Below are 18196 nucleotides of genomic sequence, written 5' to 3' on the forward strand. Positions count from 1 at the left end.
CTCTTGAAAAAGAGCAATCTGGATAAGACCATATTAAGCAACTATAGACCGATCTCAAATCTTCCTTTCATAGGCAAGATCATTGAAAAAGTTGTCTTCAATCAGCTGAACAAATTCTTGAACTCAAATGAATACTTTGACAATTTTCAATCTGGTTTCCGATCGCATCACAGCACAGAGACAGGCTCATAAAGATAATAAACGATATTCAGCTTAAATACTGATACAGGCAAATTATCAGTACTGGTACTACTCGACCTCAGTGCTGCATTTGACACTGTTGATCACAACATACTTCTTGACAGGCTGGAAAACTGGGTGGGGCTTTCTGGGATGGTCCTAAAATGGTTCAGGTCATACTTAGAAGGGAGAGGTTATTATGTGAGTATAGGAGACCATAAGTCTGAGTGGACGTCCATGACATGCGGAGTCCCTCAAGGCTCAATTCTTGCGCCACTCCTGTTCAACCTGTATATGCTCCCAATGAGCCAAATAATGAGAAAGAACCAAATTGCTTACCACAGCTATGCAGACGACACACAGATCTACTTAGCCCTATCACCTAACGATTACAGCCCCATTGACTCCCTGTGCCAATGCATTGATGAAGTTAACAGTTGGATGTGCCAAAAATTTCTTCAGTTAAACAAAGACAAAACTGAAGTCATTGTGTTTGGAAACAAAGATGACGTTCTCAAGGTGAATGCATACCTTGACGCTAGGGGTCAAACAACTAAAAATCAAGTCAGGAATCTTGGTGTGTCTCTACAGTCAGACCTTAGTTTCAGTAGTCATGTCAAAGCAATAACTAAATCAGCATACTATCATTTGAAAAATATTGCAAGAATTAGATGCTTTGTTTCCAGTCAAGACCTAGAGAAACTTGTGCATGCTTTCATCACCAGCAGGGTGGATTATTGTAATGGACTCCTCACTGGCCTTCCCAAAAAGACCATAAGACAGTTGCAGCTCATACAGAACGCTGCTGCCAGGATTCTGAGCAGAACCAGAAAATATGAACATATCACACCAGTCCTCAGGTCTTTACACTGGCTCCCAGTTACATTTAGGATTGATTTTAAAGTATTATTTCTGGTATATAAATCACTCAATGGGCTAGGACCTCAATATATTGCAGATATGCTCACTGAATATGAACCCAACAGATCACTCAGATCATTGGGATCACATCAGCTAGAAATACCAAGGGTTCACTCTAAGCAAGGAGAGTCTGCTTTTAGCTTTTATGCCAGCCGCAGCTGGAACCAGCTTCCAGAAGAGATCAGATGTGCTCCTACAGTAGTCACATTCAAATCCAGACTCAAAACACATCTGTTTAGCTGTACATTTACTGAATGAGCACTGTGCCACTGTGTGTCCGACTGTTTGTACTGTATTTTATTTTATTTTAAACTGTTTCAATTATTCTTATTTTTTTTTATTCTTATTTTAATCTCTTCTATGTAAAGCACTTTGAATTACCATTGTGTATGAAATGTGCTATGTAAATAAACTTGCCTTGCCTTGCCTTGCCTTGCCTTGCCTTATGATGGACTTCAGAGGATGAACTGATGACAACTCCAACCATAAGACATGGGATACTTCATATGCCATTGTCTGAACCTTGGATTTAGGATGGACCACACCGAACCTCACCGAAATTTCACATGCCTGATCTCTGCCTGCATCACCTCGGCCTATTGATGGACTACGATCTTGAAATGGAATGAATAGACTAACAATTGCCAACAAAAGCCTTCATCAGCCAATTAGTTAATCCAGGATGGACTTCAAAGGCATTGGTCATTAATCGTGCAATTCAAACAAAATCGATGTTTAAACACTGACCCTTAACACTTACTTAGTTTAATAATTTTAAACTATGACTTTAACTATACATGTCACGTTCCTGTGTTGTCTGCCCCGTGTTTTCTGTTTCACTCAGCACGTCACATTCCATGTCACGTTCCTTGTGGTCCGGTCCGTGTTTTCACCAGTCATTGTCTAGAAAACTACACTTCCCAACTCTCCTTGCCCTCACCACCTCCCAGCACTCACTCATTGTTTTCACCTGCGTATCGTTTAGTTCCATCACCTCTGTGTATATAACCCTGTTTATTTCTCCATTCCCTGTCGGTCTTTAATGTTTGTGGATGCTTGTTTCCGTGGCTCGCCGTCATTGTCTCTCCTACCCGTTAAACCCTTCTAATGTCTTTCGTGTTGTTTTTGTAGTTTTGCTTTATTTTTCCCCATCGCGGGTATTTCCTTTGTTCTTGTAGTGTTTGTTTCCTTTTGTTTTATTTCTAATAAAGAACCGCTGCACCTAGATCCTCGCTCCTTGTCTGCCTTCACCTACATTCGTGACAGAAAGACCGACCAAAAATGGATCTAGCAGCGGTTTTTACCGAACTGGCCCAGGCAGAATTGACCGTTCGCGAGTACTCACATCTCTTCTCCACGGTCGCCATCTACACCGGGTTCGATGACGCTTCCCTGAAATCCATCTACTGGGTCGGGTTACCATCATGCCGGCGGAGGGAAGCGCTGGAACCCGGAGAGCACACGTGGAGGGAGTATGTGAGTCTCGTTGTGAAGAAACTCGCTGCCGAGGAACCACCCCTCTTGATTCCGGCTTTCGAGCATGAGCCCACGCCTGCCACGGTCAACGAGCCAGAGCCCACGCCTGCCACGGTCAGCGAGCCAGCGCCAACGCCTGCCACGGTCAGCGAGCCTGAGCCCACGCCTGCCACGGTCAACGAGCCTGAGCCCACGCCAGCCACGGTCAGCAAGCCAGCGTTGCCAGCCTCATCCGCTTGGAGGAGGAGGAGAAAAGGAAAGGCCTCTGCCCTCCAGCTTCTGCCTACCTCTGCCAAGCAGCCAGCGCCTGTAGCCTCGACCGTCCCAGAGCCAGCGCCTGTAGCCTCGACCGTCCCAGAGCCAGCACCTGTAGCCTCAACCGTCCCAGAGCCAGCGCCTGTAGCCTCGACCGTCCCAGAGCCATCACCAGCAGCCATGACCGTCCAAGAGCCAGCACCTCCTGAGCCTCCTATGGCTCCGCCCCCAGAGCCTCCTGTGGCTCCGCCTCCCGGGCCTCCCGAGCCTCCTAAAACTCGGCCCCCAGAAACTCCAGAGCCTACCAGGTCTTCCCCTCTGAAACCTCCCACGGCACCCCCTTCCTCAGCTCCACCCCCAGAGCCTTCCAGGTCTCCGCCCCTGAAGTCTCCTACGGCTCCACCTTCCGAGCCTCCCTCGGTTCCGCCTCCAGAGCCTCCCAGGTCTCCGCCCCAAAGCCTCCTACGGCGCCCCCTTCCTCAGCTCCGCCACCTGAGCCTTCCTCGGCTCCCCCTCCTGAGCCTTCCTCGGCTCCGTCTCCTGAGCCTCCCTCGGCTCCACCTCCAGAGCCTTCCAGGCCTCCGTCTCTAGAGCTGCCTACGGCGCCACCACCCTCGGCTCCACCTCCTGAGCCATCCTCAGCTCCGCCTCCTAGGCCTTCCTCAGCTCCGCCTCCTGAGCCTCCAGAGCCTCCCTCAGCTTCGTCTCCAGAGCCCCTCTCAGCTCCGCCTCCGGGACCTGTCCCTGTCCCGAGGCCGCCTCCCAGGCCTCCTGGACCTGTCTCTTTCCTGTGGCCGCCTCCCAGGCCTCCTAGACCTGTCCCTGTCTTGTGGCTGCCTCCCAGGCCTCCTAGACCTGTCCCTGTCTTGTGGCCGCCTCCCAGGCCTCCTAGACCTGTCCCTGTCTTGTGGCCGCCTCCCAGGCCTCCTGAACCTGTCCCTGTCCTGTGGCCACCTCCCAGGCCTCCTGGACCTGTCTCTGCCCCTTGGACTGCCCTCTTGCCCTCTGTGCCCCCCGGACTTCCTGTCTGACCTGTGTGCTCCCCCTGGACTGCCTCCTTGCCCTTGTGCCTCCGTGGACTTCCTGATTGCCCCTTGTGCTTCCTTGGTTTGTCTCTGTGTCCCTTGTGCCTCCTTAGTCTGTCTTTATGTCCCTTGTGGCCCCTTCGGTCTGTTTGTTCTTCCCCACGTCTAGCCCCCCTCTCCTGGAACTTTTGTTTGTTTTTTCTATTTTTTTTGTTGTTGTTTAGGACCGTCTGGAATCCGATCCTTTTGAGGGGGGATTATGTCACGTTCCTGTGTTGTCTGCCCCGTGTTTTCTGTTTCACTCAGCACGTCACATTCCATGTCACGTTTCTTGTGGTCCGGTCCATGTTTTCACCAGTCATTGTCTAGAAAACTACACTTCCCAACTCTCCTTGCAATCACCACCTGCCAGCACTCACTCATTGTTTTCACCTGCGTATCGTTTAGTTCCATCACCTCTGTGTATATAACCCTGTTTATTTCTCCATTCCACTGTCGGTCTTTAATGTTTGTGAATGCTTGTTTCCGTGCTCTCCGTCATTGTTTCTCCTACCCGTTAAACCCTTCTAATGTCTTTCGTGTTGTTTTTGTAGTTTTGCTTTATTTTTCCCCATCGCGGGTATTTCCTTTGTTCTTGTAGTGTTTGTTTCCTTTTGTTTTATTTCTAATATAGAACCGCTGCACCTAGATCCTCGCTCCTTGTCTGCCTTCACCTAGATTCGTGACAATACATAAGTAATATTTACATTATATTCATGATGTTAGCCAAAGGGGAACTGGCCCCCACAGTGAGTCTGGTTTCTCCCAAGGTTATATTTCTCCATTAATCAACATCTTATGGAGTTTTGTGTTCCTTGGCACAGTCACCTTCAGTTTGCTCACTGGGGTTATTAATAAAATGATTACTTAATTACTTATTTTTAAACACGATTAACAATCGTATTTTATCTAATTACACAATGATGATTCATCAACATTATAGACATTACAGTTTTATCGTCTGTTAATGCCTGATCTTCTGTAAAGCTGCTTTGAAACAATGTGTGTTGTGAAAGGTGCTATACAAATAAAATGTACTTGACTTGATTTAATAAAAATATATTTGAATGTAACTGTATTCTAATTATCAATTATTTAAATTGTAACTGTAGTGGAATACAGTTACTTATATTTTGAATTTTAAATACGTAATGCAATTACATGTATTCCGTTACTCCCCAACACTGCATATGTATAAAACAGCTCATCATAAAAGACATAAATATCATCATTAAAAGACAATACACCTCACAATTAACAAAATCAATGGTAATTATATTTTATATTGCAGGTGTAACTGTTCTCCTGTTTAGAACACTAACATTATTTTGTCGGCTTCTGGTGGCACTGCATTGTCATGTTGGTAGTTGGAGCCTCCTGCACACCCCATGAGACCCAAGAATGATCTCACCTCCTTCTTTGTTCTTGGCCTTGGGCTCTGTCAAATTGTCTCTACCTTATCAACTTGAGGTCGAAGTTGGCCATTGCATAGATGATACCTGACGTAGCTGGTCTCCTGATGTGCCCAATTGCATTTCACCATGATTAAGGTCAACCCCGCCCTCTGGATCCTCTTCAAGGTCTGCCATAGATGTTCAAGGTGGCCTGCCCAGGTGTTGCTGTGGATGTGGACATCAGCCAGTTAGGATCAGAGCATCTCTTTTCTCGGTCTCAATGTCAGTGCGCCTCACAAGCGTGCAGTCAGGGCTGAACTTATTAATACAGAGAACGGCGGTCCCACTGCAGCAGTCACACTGCTCGAGTTGATGCATATGAGACCGCTAAAGCACCTGCTTCAGACTTGAGTCCCGAGGTACGCATGGTGCCGTGGCACACTTTTCGTGACTATCATGCCAGCCTGCCTCCACTTCTTCAGCCCTTGGACAGACCTTGCATTCTTGTGGGCTGGAATCCCCCTACAGCAAGTGTCCAGGCGTGTCGTGGTTAAGACAGACACCTCCAACTCGGGCTGGGGTGCCGTGTGCAACGGGCACGCAGCCGCTGGTTCCTGGACAGGACCACACCTGCGTTGGCACATCAACTGCCTCGAGTTGCTGGCAGTACAGCTTGTTCGACGGAGGCTCTTGCTGTTGATCCAGGGCAAGCACGTGTTGGTCCGAATGGACAACACAGCGACTGTGGCATATATAAACCGCCAAGGCAGTTGCCTCTCTTTGCATGTTGCAAATCGCCCGTCACCTCCTCCTCTGGAGTCAGCGGCGACTTAGGTCACTGTGGGCCACTCATATACACAGCAACATCAACACCACAGCAGATGCACTGTTGTGGCAGGTGACTCTCAGCGGAGAGTTGAGACTCCACCCCAGGTGGTCCAGCTGATTTGGAGTCGATTCGATGGGCACAGGTAGACCTGTTCGCCTCCCAGGAATCCTTCCACTGCCCACTCTGGTATGCTCTGATGGGAGCCCCCTCTGTACAGATGCGTTGGAACACAGCTAGCCCCGGGGCTGTGCAAGTACGCATTCTCCCCAGTGAGCCTACTTGCACAGACCCTGTGCAAGGTCAGAGAGGATGAGGAACAAGTCACCCTTGTGGCGCCCTAATGGCCCACCCAGACTTAGTTTTCTGATTTCACACTCCTCGTGACAGCACCTCCCTGGCAAATTTCCCGGAAGAAGGACCTTCTCTCTCAGGGACGGGAGAGATGCACAGAGATGCGCAGTCAGGTCAGTGCTTTCCTTCCTACAAGAGAAGCTGGAAGTTCCTTGGCAAGCATGACCTGATCATCAGGTTCCTGAGTGGCTGAACCCTCCTAGGCCATGCCTCTTTCCATCATGGGACCTCTCAGTGGTCCTGCTGGGCCTTCGGAGAGCCCCGTTCCAGCCCCTAGAGTCAGTCGAGTTAAAGGTTGTCTCATTAAAGACCACCCTCTTGACCGTGCTAACTTCCATAAAGAGGGTTGGAGACATGCAAGCGTTCTCTGTCAGCGAAATGTGCCTGGAGTTTGGTCTGGAAGACTTTCACGTGATCCTGAGTGCCCAAGGTTCTCATGACCCCTTTTAGGCATCATGTGGTGAGCCTGCAAGCGCTGCCCCCGGAGGAGGCAGACCCAGCCTTATTGTTGCTGTGTCCGGTGCGTGCTTTGTGCATCTACTTGGATCGCACGCAGAGCTTTAGACGCTCTGAGCAGCTCTTTGTCTGCTTTAGTGGACAGTGGAAAGGGAACGCTGTCTCCAAATAGAGGCTTGCCCACTGGATCGTGGACGCGATTGCATTGGCCTACCAGACCAGGCCATGCGGAAGTGTGGCTCCTTGTGGGCACTGGCCAATGGCACCTCTCTAGCAGACATCTGCAGAGCAGCAGGCTGGGCAACGCACAATACCTTCACGAGATTCTACAATCTCTGGGTTGAGCCGGTGTAGAGCTCACTGTTTAGTAGTGGGTTTGGTTATTAGCAATAATTAATAATTATCATAGATAATTATCAATTATTAAAAATAGAACACTGATTAGAATCAATGTTAGATTTTTTAATCCTTTTAAATAAACAATCATCTAATTCAATAGAATATTAATTATTATCAAAGATAATCATTCATTATTACAATTTATGGAACATTGATTAGACTTAACACTAGCTTATTGATCCTTCAAATTCAACAATCATCACAGATAATTGTCAATGATCAAAATCAATAGAATATTAATAAGGATTAATGTCGACGGGGCACCACCCTGGAATCAGGGACTAATAACCAGACAGTATAACAGTCTCAATATTAGATTGTTCTCTTAGGAAAATAGATGTCCATAGATTATCAAAATTCAAAAGGAAATATTGAATGTTTAAATTTGAGCACTGGCATCCCCTGCCAGCCTTTGACACATGTGTATGCAAAGCAAACCAAAACACTTCTCTTGGAAATATAACAAAGTTTATTGATAGAGTAATATCAATTAATAATCAATACAATGCAGTCAATAAACCTCCGACTTACAACTACGAACTAAACAGTGACGTGATTAGACATGGTAACCAAAATAAACCTATAACACATGAGAGGACGGTATGTGTGTGTGTGTGTGTGTGTGTGTGTGTGTGTAGGAGTGACGCACACAAAATGGCAGACGTCACGCGAGATTTCCGGCCAGACAGTATGGATGCGAATGTGGGCAGAGATTTAATGAATAAATACAGTGTGCCAGTCTCATACGCGATGGCGTAAATACACAACAGTCCAATATCGTTGGATTACAACACAGCAAACTCTCATTTGTGATAACAGTATGTTACATTAATACCTTGAGTATTATTAGCAACAATGAGCGGACTCGGTGGTCAGTAAACTGTACAAACAATAAACTTGATCCACAAGAATAACACACCTAAATATTCTATCTCTGCCCAGACGTTAACCTCTTACTTGGATCATGTAGAATGTGTGTTCATCAGTTGTTTGACTCCGACTCGGTTCCTCGAGGCTCGGGTGATGACGGGAGGCTGTTTCCTCGCTCTGTCGGCGGGCAGTACGGCTGCTGATTCTCAGCGTGCTGCCGGAGAAATCAGCGACGTCAATTTGATTGAAGAGGGAAGTGAATTCTTCTTTCTTCACTTCTGCAGGCAAACGGATGAAGATGCGGATTGCTCGGCGGTCTCCTTCGGATCTGTTAAAGTGTTCGGTGGAACACAGTGTAATCTCAACTCATCCAGCAAGATGGAGATTGTATGGCCGCAGTTTCAAGTCGTACGTTACTTCCTTGTGCAACGAGGCAACACCTGAGGGCAGCGATGACTGCGTCTATGCACGGCGAGCAAAGTCACTGGAAGCAAGGTACAGAATGATTTCTGAGGTATTTCTACTCCTGATGACATCATAGTTGAGGTGTGTTCTGTTGTGTGCCTCATTCAATAGGAGCTGAGAGTTTGATCCTTTGGAATTTCACATAGTTGTAAAGTGAGCAAGGCTTCTTGGGATTTGAAGTAGGTTTTGTACTCCCTTTGTTTGATTTTGGCGTGGTTTTTATCAGTAAGATTTATGACTTTGTTTTTGTGGGCCTCAGTCAGGCTTTAGGACTTTGTTAGGCCTGCCTTTGTCTTGTATATGAATACATGAGGTCCAACACCAGTTTCCTCCTGTGTTCTTCCACTGAGCAGTGTAATAAATTTAAACTTCAGTTATTTTGTTGAACAAATTCAGAACATACTGTATATAATTCCACTGCCTCTGTTCCCTCATTGGATTTTTTCCAGTTTAAGCACTGTTAACATCTCTAAACTTGTTACAAGTATGAATATAACTACCTGTATCCCCGACCCGCTCTCCACAACTGTTCTGAAGGGATGTTTGTCATATATCAGCCCTCATATTACTACAATTGTTAATACCTCTCTCAAAACTGGGTCAGTCCCACTGGCACTAAAGATTGCTGTTATCACACCAATCAAAAATCCTGGTTGTGTAGCTGATGACTTTTCAACTCGCAGGCCTATTTCAAACCTCTCATTTTTAGCCAAGGTTCTTGAATGGGTTGTAGCAGCACAACTACATAATCATCTGTCCCTAAACAAATTAGTGGAACCTTTTCAGTCTGACTTTAGATCAGAATCAGAATCAGCTTTATTGCCAAGTATGCTTACACATACAAGGAATTTGTCTTGGGGACAGGAGCTTCCAGTCTACAACAATACAAAAACAGCAGCAAGACATAGGTAATTAAAAACAAAAAAGAACACAATATAAATAATTATACATATACGTACATACACTCACCTTCATACATACCCACATACACACGCATAGTGCAAATCTAATACAATCTGTATATAAAGAACAAAAAACAGTATATTATGTACAGCGCAAATGTAAGTAATGGCAGAAGTGGATATGTTGGATAATATCAATTTAACTTTAAATTAAACTGTGTATTGCACATCATTATTGCTCAATGGGGCAATTTAATTGTTCATTAGAAGGATGGCCTGAGGGGAAAAACTGTTCCTGTGTCTGACGGTTCTGGTATTCAGAGCTCTGAAGCGCCGGCCAGAAGGCAACAGTTCAAAAAGGTAGTGGGCAGGGTGAGTGGGCACAGGGTGAGATCAGGGCACAGTACAGAGACTGCCATTGTTAGGGTCAGGAATGACCTTGTTGTCACGGCTGACTCGGGAACCTGCAGCATTTTAGTCTTGTTAGATCTTAGTGCTACATTTGATACAGTTTATCATGCCATCCTCCTAAAAAGGCTGCATTGATGACTTGGATTCTCTGGCTCCGAGTTGGTCTGGTTTAGATCTTACCTTATGGATCATTCTCAGCATGTTATTTTTTACCACTATACTACTACGGCAGGGTGTTCCCCAGGGGTCAGTCCTAGGTCCTACTTTGTTCAGAATAAATATGTTGACCCTAGTGGAGATTATTAAGATTATCGGTTCTGGTGTCGGGATCCGAACACTCATGATCCATGTCTTGACTTTTATTGCCGTGCATTGCTATTATGTCATCTTGGCGGCATGGACTCATGTCAGTGATATGTGTCTGTCTCTCACAACCGGGTGTGTGCTTCGCATTGTGCTTGCTTTGTGCTGCATGACTGAGTCGCAAGCTGTCTTCACATTGTGCTGGGGTTTGGTCACTTCTGTCTTTGATGTCGGTTTTATTTGTGGCTGAACTCTCACACAGTCTTGTCTCATTTGGTTGCCTATTGCGTGCATCGCGTTTTGTTTGTCTCACCTGCCTATTAAACTGTTAATTTATCTCCCTATTTTAGTCTCCTCATTTGTGCTGTGCCAGTTAATTTTGTTCTTTCCTCCTGTTGGTCCAGTGTTTTTGCTCCTTTTTTGATCCAGAGCAGCCCGTCTGTGTGATTTCTGCGCTGGACCTTGTTTGTGTCTTTTGGCTTTGTTTTTTGTTATTAATAAAATCTTTTGTTTCACTCTGCGTTTGGGAACTGCCTCTGCTAATCGTGACACCTTGACTATTGTAATGCAGTTTTTTACATCACCAGAGCAACATAAATCTCCTGAGCTGTTTGAATTGCATTGGCTTCCTATTCAAGCACTTATTTATTTTAAAACTCTTATTTAAACCCTCTGGGGTCAACGGACGTGCCGGCATGTCCTGCTGGATTTTTTCATCATTACCGCTGTCATTTTGGGGCATACAGATAAGTGTAAGACATCATTAGAGACTATAAAGGGTCTACTTTTATTTGTGTACACTCACAATAACAGAAAAACCTTGTGCTTTTGTAAAATAAAGAAAATAAAAAGGGTGAGCTTACAGCTGTCTCACAAACATGAAACATATGTCTAAAGAAAGCTTAAGATTTCTACTTTTAAATAAAACAATTCAAATTTAAAACAAATATTCTCCTGCAATGTAATCTGTTTGAAACCAAGTGATGTACAGTTTTTTACCGGTCCATCTAATTATCTGTAATGTGAACCCACCCACCAGCAGAGCGCGCCATTCATAAGCTAATGTGCTGAGACGATCAATGCAAATGAGATACGCCCCCGACAGTGTTCAGAGGTTTAATTTAAACAATTCATTCACTTTTCTGCGCATTTGTAATGATAAACAGGCGATGAAACTCCTGGATATTAAGGAAGAGCTAACATTTTCCTCAGAAGAAGAGCGGGACTCCGATGAACGTTTGTATTTTGAAGAGAGACTTGATCCAGCCGAGGATACAATTTCGGATGAGTAAGTTATATAGTTTTCTTTAGCTGACATGCTATTTTATATAAACATGTACATATTTTACTAGTGGGACTGTTTCCAGACTTGCCAGCCGGGATTCAGAGTATTGCTATTTGAAATATGTCCTAATAAGCAAGTTTTAGTTACATTTAAATGCTGTTTTGGCTAAAGCAGGTATTTAAATTGTATGCTGTATGATATAAATATGATATAAAAATAATGTGAATGTTTAGATTATATTTTAACTAGTGGTTATACTGCCTCATTATCATAACCAAAGCTTGTGCTTGCAAATATCTGTTCAGGTGGAAATGAGTAAAATGCACTTTAAATATGCCCATATGTAATGCACACAAGTTGAGACAGTCACAATGTAAGTCAAAAACTGCGTTTTATTGCAGGCAGGCAAAAGTACATACAAGGGGCAAATAAAATGAAGAGTAGTCGTGGGAAGCGTAGGGTCAAGAGCCGGGGAATCAAAGAGATGAACAAGGGGGCAGATCTAGTGAGGGAGGTGAACGATAGCGGGGGTCGAAGTGGGGAAAACAGTTAACAACTATGGACAAGACAAGACGGGATAAGCGGGAGCGAAAGACAGGGAAACGAGAGGAATAGGGAGTTGGCAAACTAAGGGGATAATCAAGAGTGGGGAAGTCAAAACTAGACGCGACTAGCGGGGGTCAAAACACGGGAATCTAAATACAATAACCAACGGGACTCAAACGGAGGGATAGTGTATTTATAGGGGCGAGTGCAGGTGTAGACAATGACAGGTGACGAGACGAGTGCAGGTGTAACTAATGTGTGGGGACAAGAAGCGCGTGAGTGCAAGTGGTCATAATGTTCAGGCTGATTGAGGCGAGTGCGCCAGAGGGAGGAGATCGTTTACGAGCGAGAGCTCGTAAAAGCAAAACCGGGCGTGGAAGCCCGATGGAGGAAAAAGAGCGTCACGCGCTCAGGGGGGCGGAGCGAGGGAGCGGGAAGCGAGCACGCTCGCGGAGTGCCTGTGTGCGAGAAGGGAGATAGTGTGCGTGTGTGAGGAAGCTGAGATGGGGCAGAGGAAAGGGGTTCGTGACACCATATTAGAAAATCAGCATATTATAATGATTTCTGAAGGATCATTTGACACTGAAGTCTGCAGTAATGATGCTAAAAATTCAGCTTTGATCACAAATTGCATTTTACAATATATTCAAATAGAAAACTGTTCTTTTAAATTGTAAAAATATCATATTTTTACTGTATTTTGGATCAAATAAATGCAGTCTTGGTGAGCAGAAGAGACATCTTTTAAATGGTATTGTAGGTCTAAAATTAAGTCTTTATTTAAAGAAAATGTATAGTCAGATTTCTTCTTTTAACTTAAAACTTGATTTTGATTATTAAGTCTTCTCACATTCATTCTCATTCTGTCACATTCCTCATTGATGGGCCCAGTGGAGGGTCTTTTGTGTCCTCAGGTGTAAATTACCTCAATATTCATGATAGTTCACGCCTCCTCGCATATCGCCTTTCAACACTAAAATTGTCTTACAAAAGTTAAATTACTATATTGTTTTGTATGAATGAGTGATCAGGATGGTTTTCACATAATTTTGTAGCAAAAACTCTACAAGATCCAGTTTTTAAAAGTCTCGTGGACAAATGTTAAGTATGTGTTATATGGCCTTATCTCAATTACTTGAAATTTTTGTTTTTTCAAAAACCACACATAAACATTATTTTCTCAAAAATACAAACATGTACACACATGTTGCTCAAATATTATTTTAGCCCAGTTTGTGCTAAATACAGTGTTATCAGACTTTAGCCATTAATATGTTTTTAAGCAACTGAAAAAAGCACAAATGTCAAGGCATGTCAAAACTTCTCCAGGGCCCAAAACACCCTCAGACCCCAGAGGGTTAACATATAAACTAAGCATTTCATGAAACAGCCCCAGTTTATCTCTGCACCATGCTGTCTTAAATTCCCCAAATTCTGTTGTGAAAAATGGTGTGCAGAAAGTTGTAGCATTCCATTGAGCATGGCATCAGACTGCACGTACCCTTCCCCAACACCCCAAGAAGACATCATATTGTTTTATTAGGTTTCCGGCATCCGACCAAGGATTTCCCTTGAGGGGTGGGAACAAGCGACGAAACAAGCATGGGAGCAGGCCTCACCAGCTGAGGCCTTTTTCTCTCATTATGTTTCTCCTCATAGAGTGTTAGATGTGGCTGGGGTCATCTAGCTTCTGGGAAGTTGTTCTTTTCCAGTCCAATTCTTTCAGGGGAAAAGACCTCGTGGAGACCACATCCTGCCCAGGCTGGGGAGGTAAAAATGTGGCAAATATGTCATGTGGGCCTGTTACACCACACATGGAAGTGGCTCGATGGTAGGTCCTACATAATGAGGGAGGAGCTCTACAAACACGGTGACCGGGGCAGAGGGGACTGCCCAAGGGAGACGCAGGTCTGCCTGACAGGGGGACTGTACCATGGAAAATACATCACAGGAGGTTACCGTGATAACCTGCACCTATGGAGCACCTTTTCCAGTACAGAGTAGCTAGTACCCGTAGTGGGTCTGGTCAGTAATTCCTCAGCAGAATTTGCAAGCCAGAGGGCTGGGGAGGAAGAACATCCAGGGAGTGTGAGTTTAAGGACTCACCTGGGAGTAAAAAGCTTGCCTTCATTGAGGGGAAAGGCGCTAGCACAAGCAGTATTCCCGGCCTGACAAAACGGACTCAAACCGGAGATTGTAGAATCTCGCAAAGTTATTGGGTGTTGCCCAGCCCGCTGCGTTACCAATGTCTGCTAGAGAGGTGCCATTGGCCAGTGCCCACCAGGATGCCACACTTCTTGTAGAGTGTACTCGAACCTGCAAGAGGGTTCCGACAGGCCAATGCGATGGCGTTGACTATCCAGTGGACGAGCCTCTGTTTGGAGACAGTGTTCCTTTTCCGCTGTCCGCCAAAGCAGAGAAAGAGCTGCTCAGAGAGTCTAAAGCGCTGTGTGTGGTCCAAATAGGTACACAAATCATGTACCGGACACAGCAAAGATAAGGCTGGACACAGTAACAATCCACTCTCCGTTGAGCGGAGCCTGTCACGACAGCACGTCCACTGTCGTGTTGAGGCTGCTCAGGATATGAGTGGCGATCAGCAACCTCAGTCCGTGCTGATTCAAAAGGAGGAGATGGTGGGCGAGTTGTGACATATGATGAGAGCACACGCCGCCTTAACAATTTATGTACACTACTGTCGTCGTGCTGTATCAACGGATCAAGACGTGCTTGCCTCAGATAAGCGGGAGAAACCTCCGCAGGGCAAGAAATACAGCCAGAAACTCTAGGCAGTTGATGAGCCAACATAACCTAGACTGGGGAATATTTTTTTATCAAGTTAAGTATACATTAATCAAGTATTCAATCAATTATTTCTGATGGTCAAGTATGTATTTTACTGTGTGTGTGTGTGTGTGTGTGTGTGTGTGTTTGTCTTTGTATGAGTATAGAGGCCTGTGAAAATTAGGCCCCTCAGAATGCAATGAGTGACCACATATGGTACTCATATATGGTAAACTTGAGTCTCATGGTTTGACACTAGAGAAAATATATGATAAGACCCTTTAAAGGTTTGACACTAGAGAAAATATATAAGGCCCTTTAAAGAGGTTCCAGATATTCCCTTCTTAAAAATAACAGACTGAAGACACAGAACAAAATGTATGGAAGGTGTAGCCACACCTTGTGAGACCTATGTAAGTAGGTGCAAACTCAAGACACATCAGTTGTTTCTGCAGGCAACTCGGCTTTATGGTCTGATAATAAAGTCTATTCTTCTGAAATCAAAAACTCCAAGTCGTTGAGAGTGAGTTTTTCACAAAGCGGGCAGAAACCACAACAAATGGTGACCACGAAGGGACAGAACAGGGCAGAAGAGTGACCACAGCAGGTTTTCTGGATGAGCAACACAAAAAAGGTGGCCACCTAAAAGGTAATCATTTTTTGTATTTAATTTTGTGTTGCTTGCCAGTTTACCTGTGGTGGTAAAGACTTTCAAAAGCTCTTCAAAATTTATAGTAAAAGGACTAAAAGGGTTTTTGATTCCAGAAGAGAAATAATTGCATGCAATGATCTGTTTTTACTGTTAATATGATGGAGAGTGATACATAAAAACACATAAAGTAGGCCTAGGCATATTCCTCATGTGTTGAGGAATTAAAAATATTCCTCCTTTGTTGGGTATGATGAAGTAAGGGCAGTAGAAAGCCTTCTTACGCCCGGTTTTATACATAATCAGTTTGCAGTGCATATACGGTACAGGAGCAGCACGTGCTATAGTGCTTTCACATGGATTCAAGATGGCTGCCGAGTGAATGGCAATGAGAGACAGCAATTGAATCCGTCAAAAATCATGAAAATGACTTGACATCCAAGTAGATAAGTGAAGTCTATGGCTTTATATGGATATTGGGATTTAACTTTTATGAGTATTTCCCATTATTTTTATGTTTTGGGGCACTTCTGAAAATACTTGTCAAGACTGTGAAAACCAGTCAAATTTAAAATGGAGGATATCAAGAAAGCTCTGAGAGAACTGGCAAAGAAGATTGATGGAATGGCTGAAAATGTGGGCAAGATAAGCGGTTTGGTAGAGGATGTGAAGAAACTAAACAACCTACTTGCACAGAAGGATGAGAAAATTGCAGAGTTGGAGAAAAGAGTTGATGACTTGGAGCAATATACAAGAAAAGAAGATGTGGTCATTAGTGGCCTAAAAACAACACACCGCACTTACTCCAATGTCACCCGAGGGGAGAGCAGCGAAGTTGATATAACAGAGGAAGAAAAACAGATGCTGGAGGAGCAGGTGATTAAGTTCTTCAATAGAAGGGATATCTCTATTCACAAGGAGAGTATCGCTGCTTGCTATACCCTCCCCAAAAGGAATGGACAAATGGAAAGAACCATCATTTTGAGATTTGAAAACAGAAAATAGAACTCTTGAAACAAGGAAAAAAGCTAAAGGACACACATGTGTATGTGAATGAACATCTCACGAAAAGGAATGCTGAAATGGCTAAACATGCAAGGGCACTGAAGAAACAAAGGAAAATCCATTCAACTTGGACAAGGGACTGTAAAATTTGGATACGTACAAATGCTTTATCTGGTGAGGAGATGAAGGTCCTGTTAATCCGGGACCTCAAAGACCTGGAGAAATATGGCAATGTTTAGCCAACAAGAACATTCTCTTGAGGCCCAGATCCATCTGATAGAGGTTTGTCTCAGACATAAAGCGTCCAACTTGGTGGTGGTGAGCAGATTTACATTTATTTGGAACAACCCTGCTACAAACTATGAAGGTATTTTTTTTCCTTTTTGGTTGAGACTGATGGTTGACTTACTGTTTTTCCAAGTACCTTTTTTCGTGTTCCAGAGACTTATATTGAACCCACTTTCCTATTACAATATGCCTACCTGTCGGAACTTAATATTATATCTTCTAAGGGAAAAGAAAAGAAAAGAAAAAAGAAAAAAAAAATTCTTTTTTTTTTATTTTTTTTTTTATTTTTGTTATTGTTGTTGGATTTTTCTTGGATTAATTGCTCTATTATCACTTTAACTGGTGTGTATATGCATTGACCAGGATGTGTGAGATTGGGAAGAAAGTTTGTGATCATATTGAACAATTATTATGCAGGAACGAGATATAGACCCGGAAAGTAATCTTTTTGACCAAGTTACTAGAAATTGTTTTTATTATACTGAACACCAATTTAAGGAAGAATTTAACTTGGAGAATGGTATATCAATTGTACATTTCAATAGAAGGAGTCTATATGCAAACTTTGATAAGATCAGAGACTACTTGCAACATAATACCATGCAATTTAATATAATTGCTATTTTTGAGAGTTGGCTCAGTCATGATAAAGGAATTCAACTTGAACTAGAAGGTTATCAATTACATTATGTGAATAGAGTAAACAAAAGAGGTGGGGGAGTTGCAATGTTTGTAGATAATAGGTTAAAGCATATGATTGTTGAAAGTATGACGACTGCTATTGATGATATTTGTGAGTGTTTAACGGTGGAAATCGATATGGGTAAAATGAAGGATGTTGTCGTTAGTTGTGTTTATAGAGCACCCAACTCTGGTATTGAGAGCTTTAAAGAAGTGTTTGAGGCCTTGGTTTTGAATGCCAAGCAGAAGGTTGCTTATTTCTGTGGGGATTATAATATAGATTTATTAAATCCGAGTAAATTACCTGCAATAGAACAGTTTATTGAGGTAATGTACAGTATAGGCCTGTATCCATGTATAAACAAACTGAGTAGAATTACCACCCACTCAGCAACAATAATAGATAATATTTTCACAAATAATATGAGTAGTAATTTAGAAAGTGGATTGTTAATAAATGGTATCACTGACCATCTGCCAATATTTGTACTCCATGAATGTAAACACTATAAATTGGATACCAGCAAAATAAATATACAGAGGAGATTAAGAACAGATCACACCATGAATAAATTAAAAAATGACTTGTTAGTTCAAGATTGGAAGAGTGTGTATGAAATAGGGGACGTTGATTTAGCCTACAACTCATTTCTAAATACATTTTTGACTTTGTATTATAAAA

Source organism: Xyrauchen texanus, chromosome 19 (genome assembly GCF_025860055.1).
Source record: "Xyrauchen texanus isolate HMW12.3.18 chromosome 19, RBS_HiC_50CHRs, whole genome shotgun sequence".
In the NCBI taxonomy this organism is placed as follows: Eukaryota; Metazoa; Chordata; class Actinopteri; order Cypriniformes; family Catostomidae; genus Xyrauchen; species Xyrauchen texanus.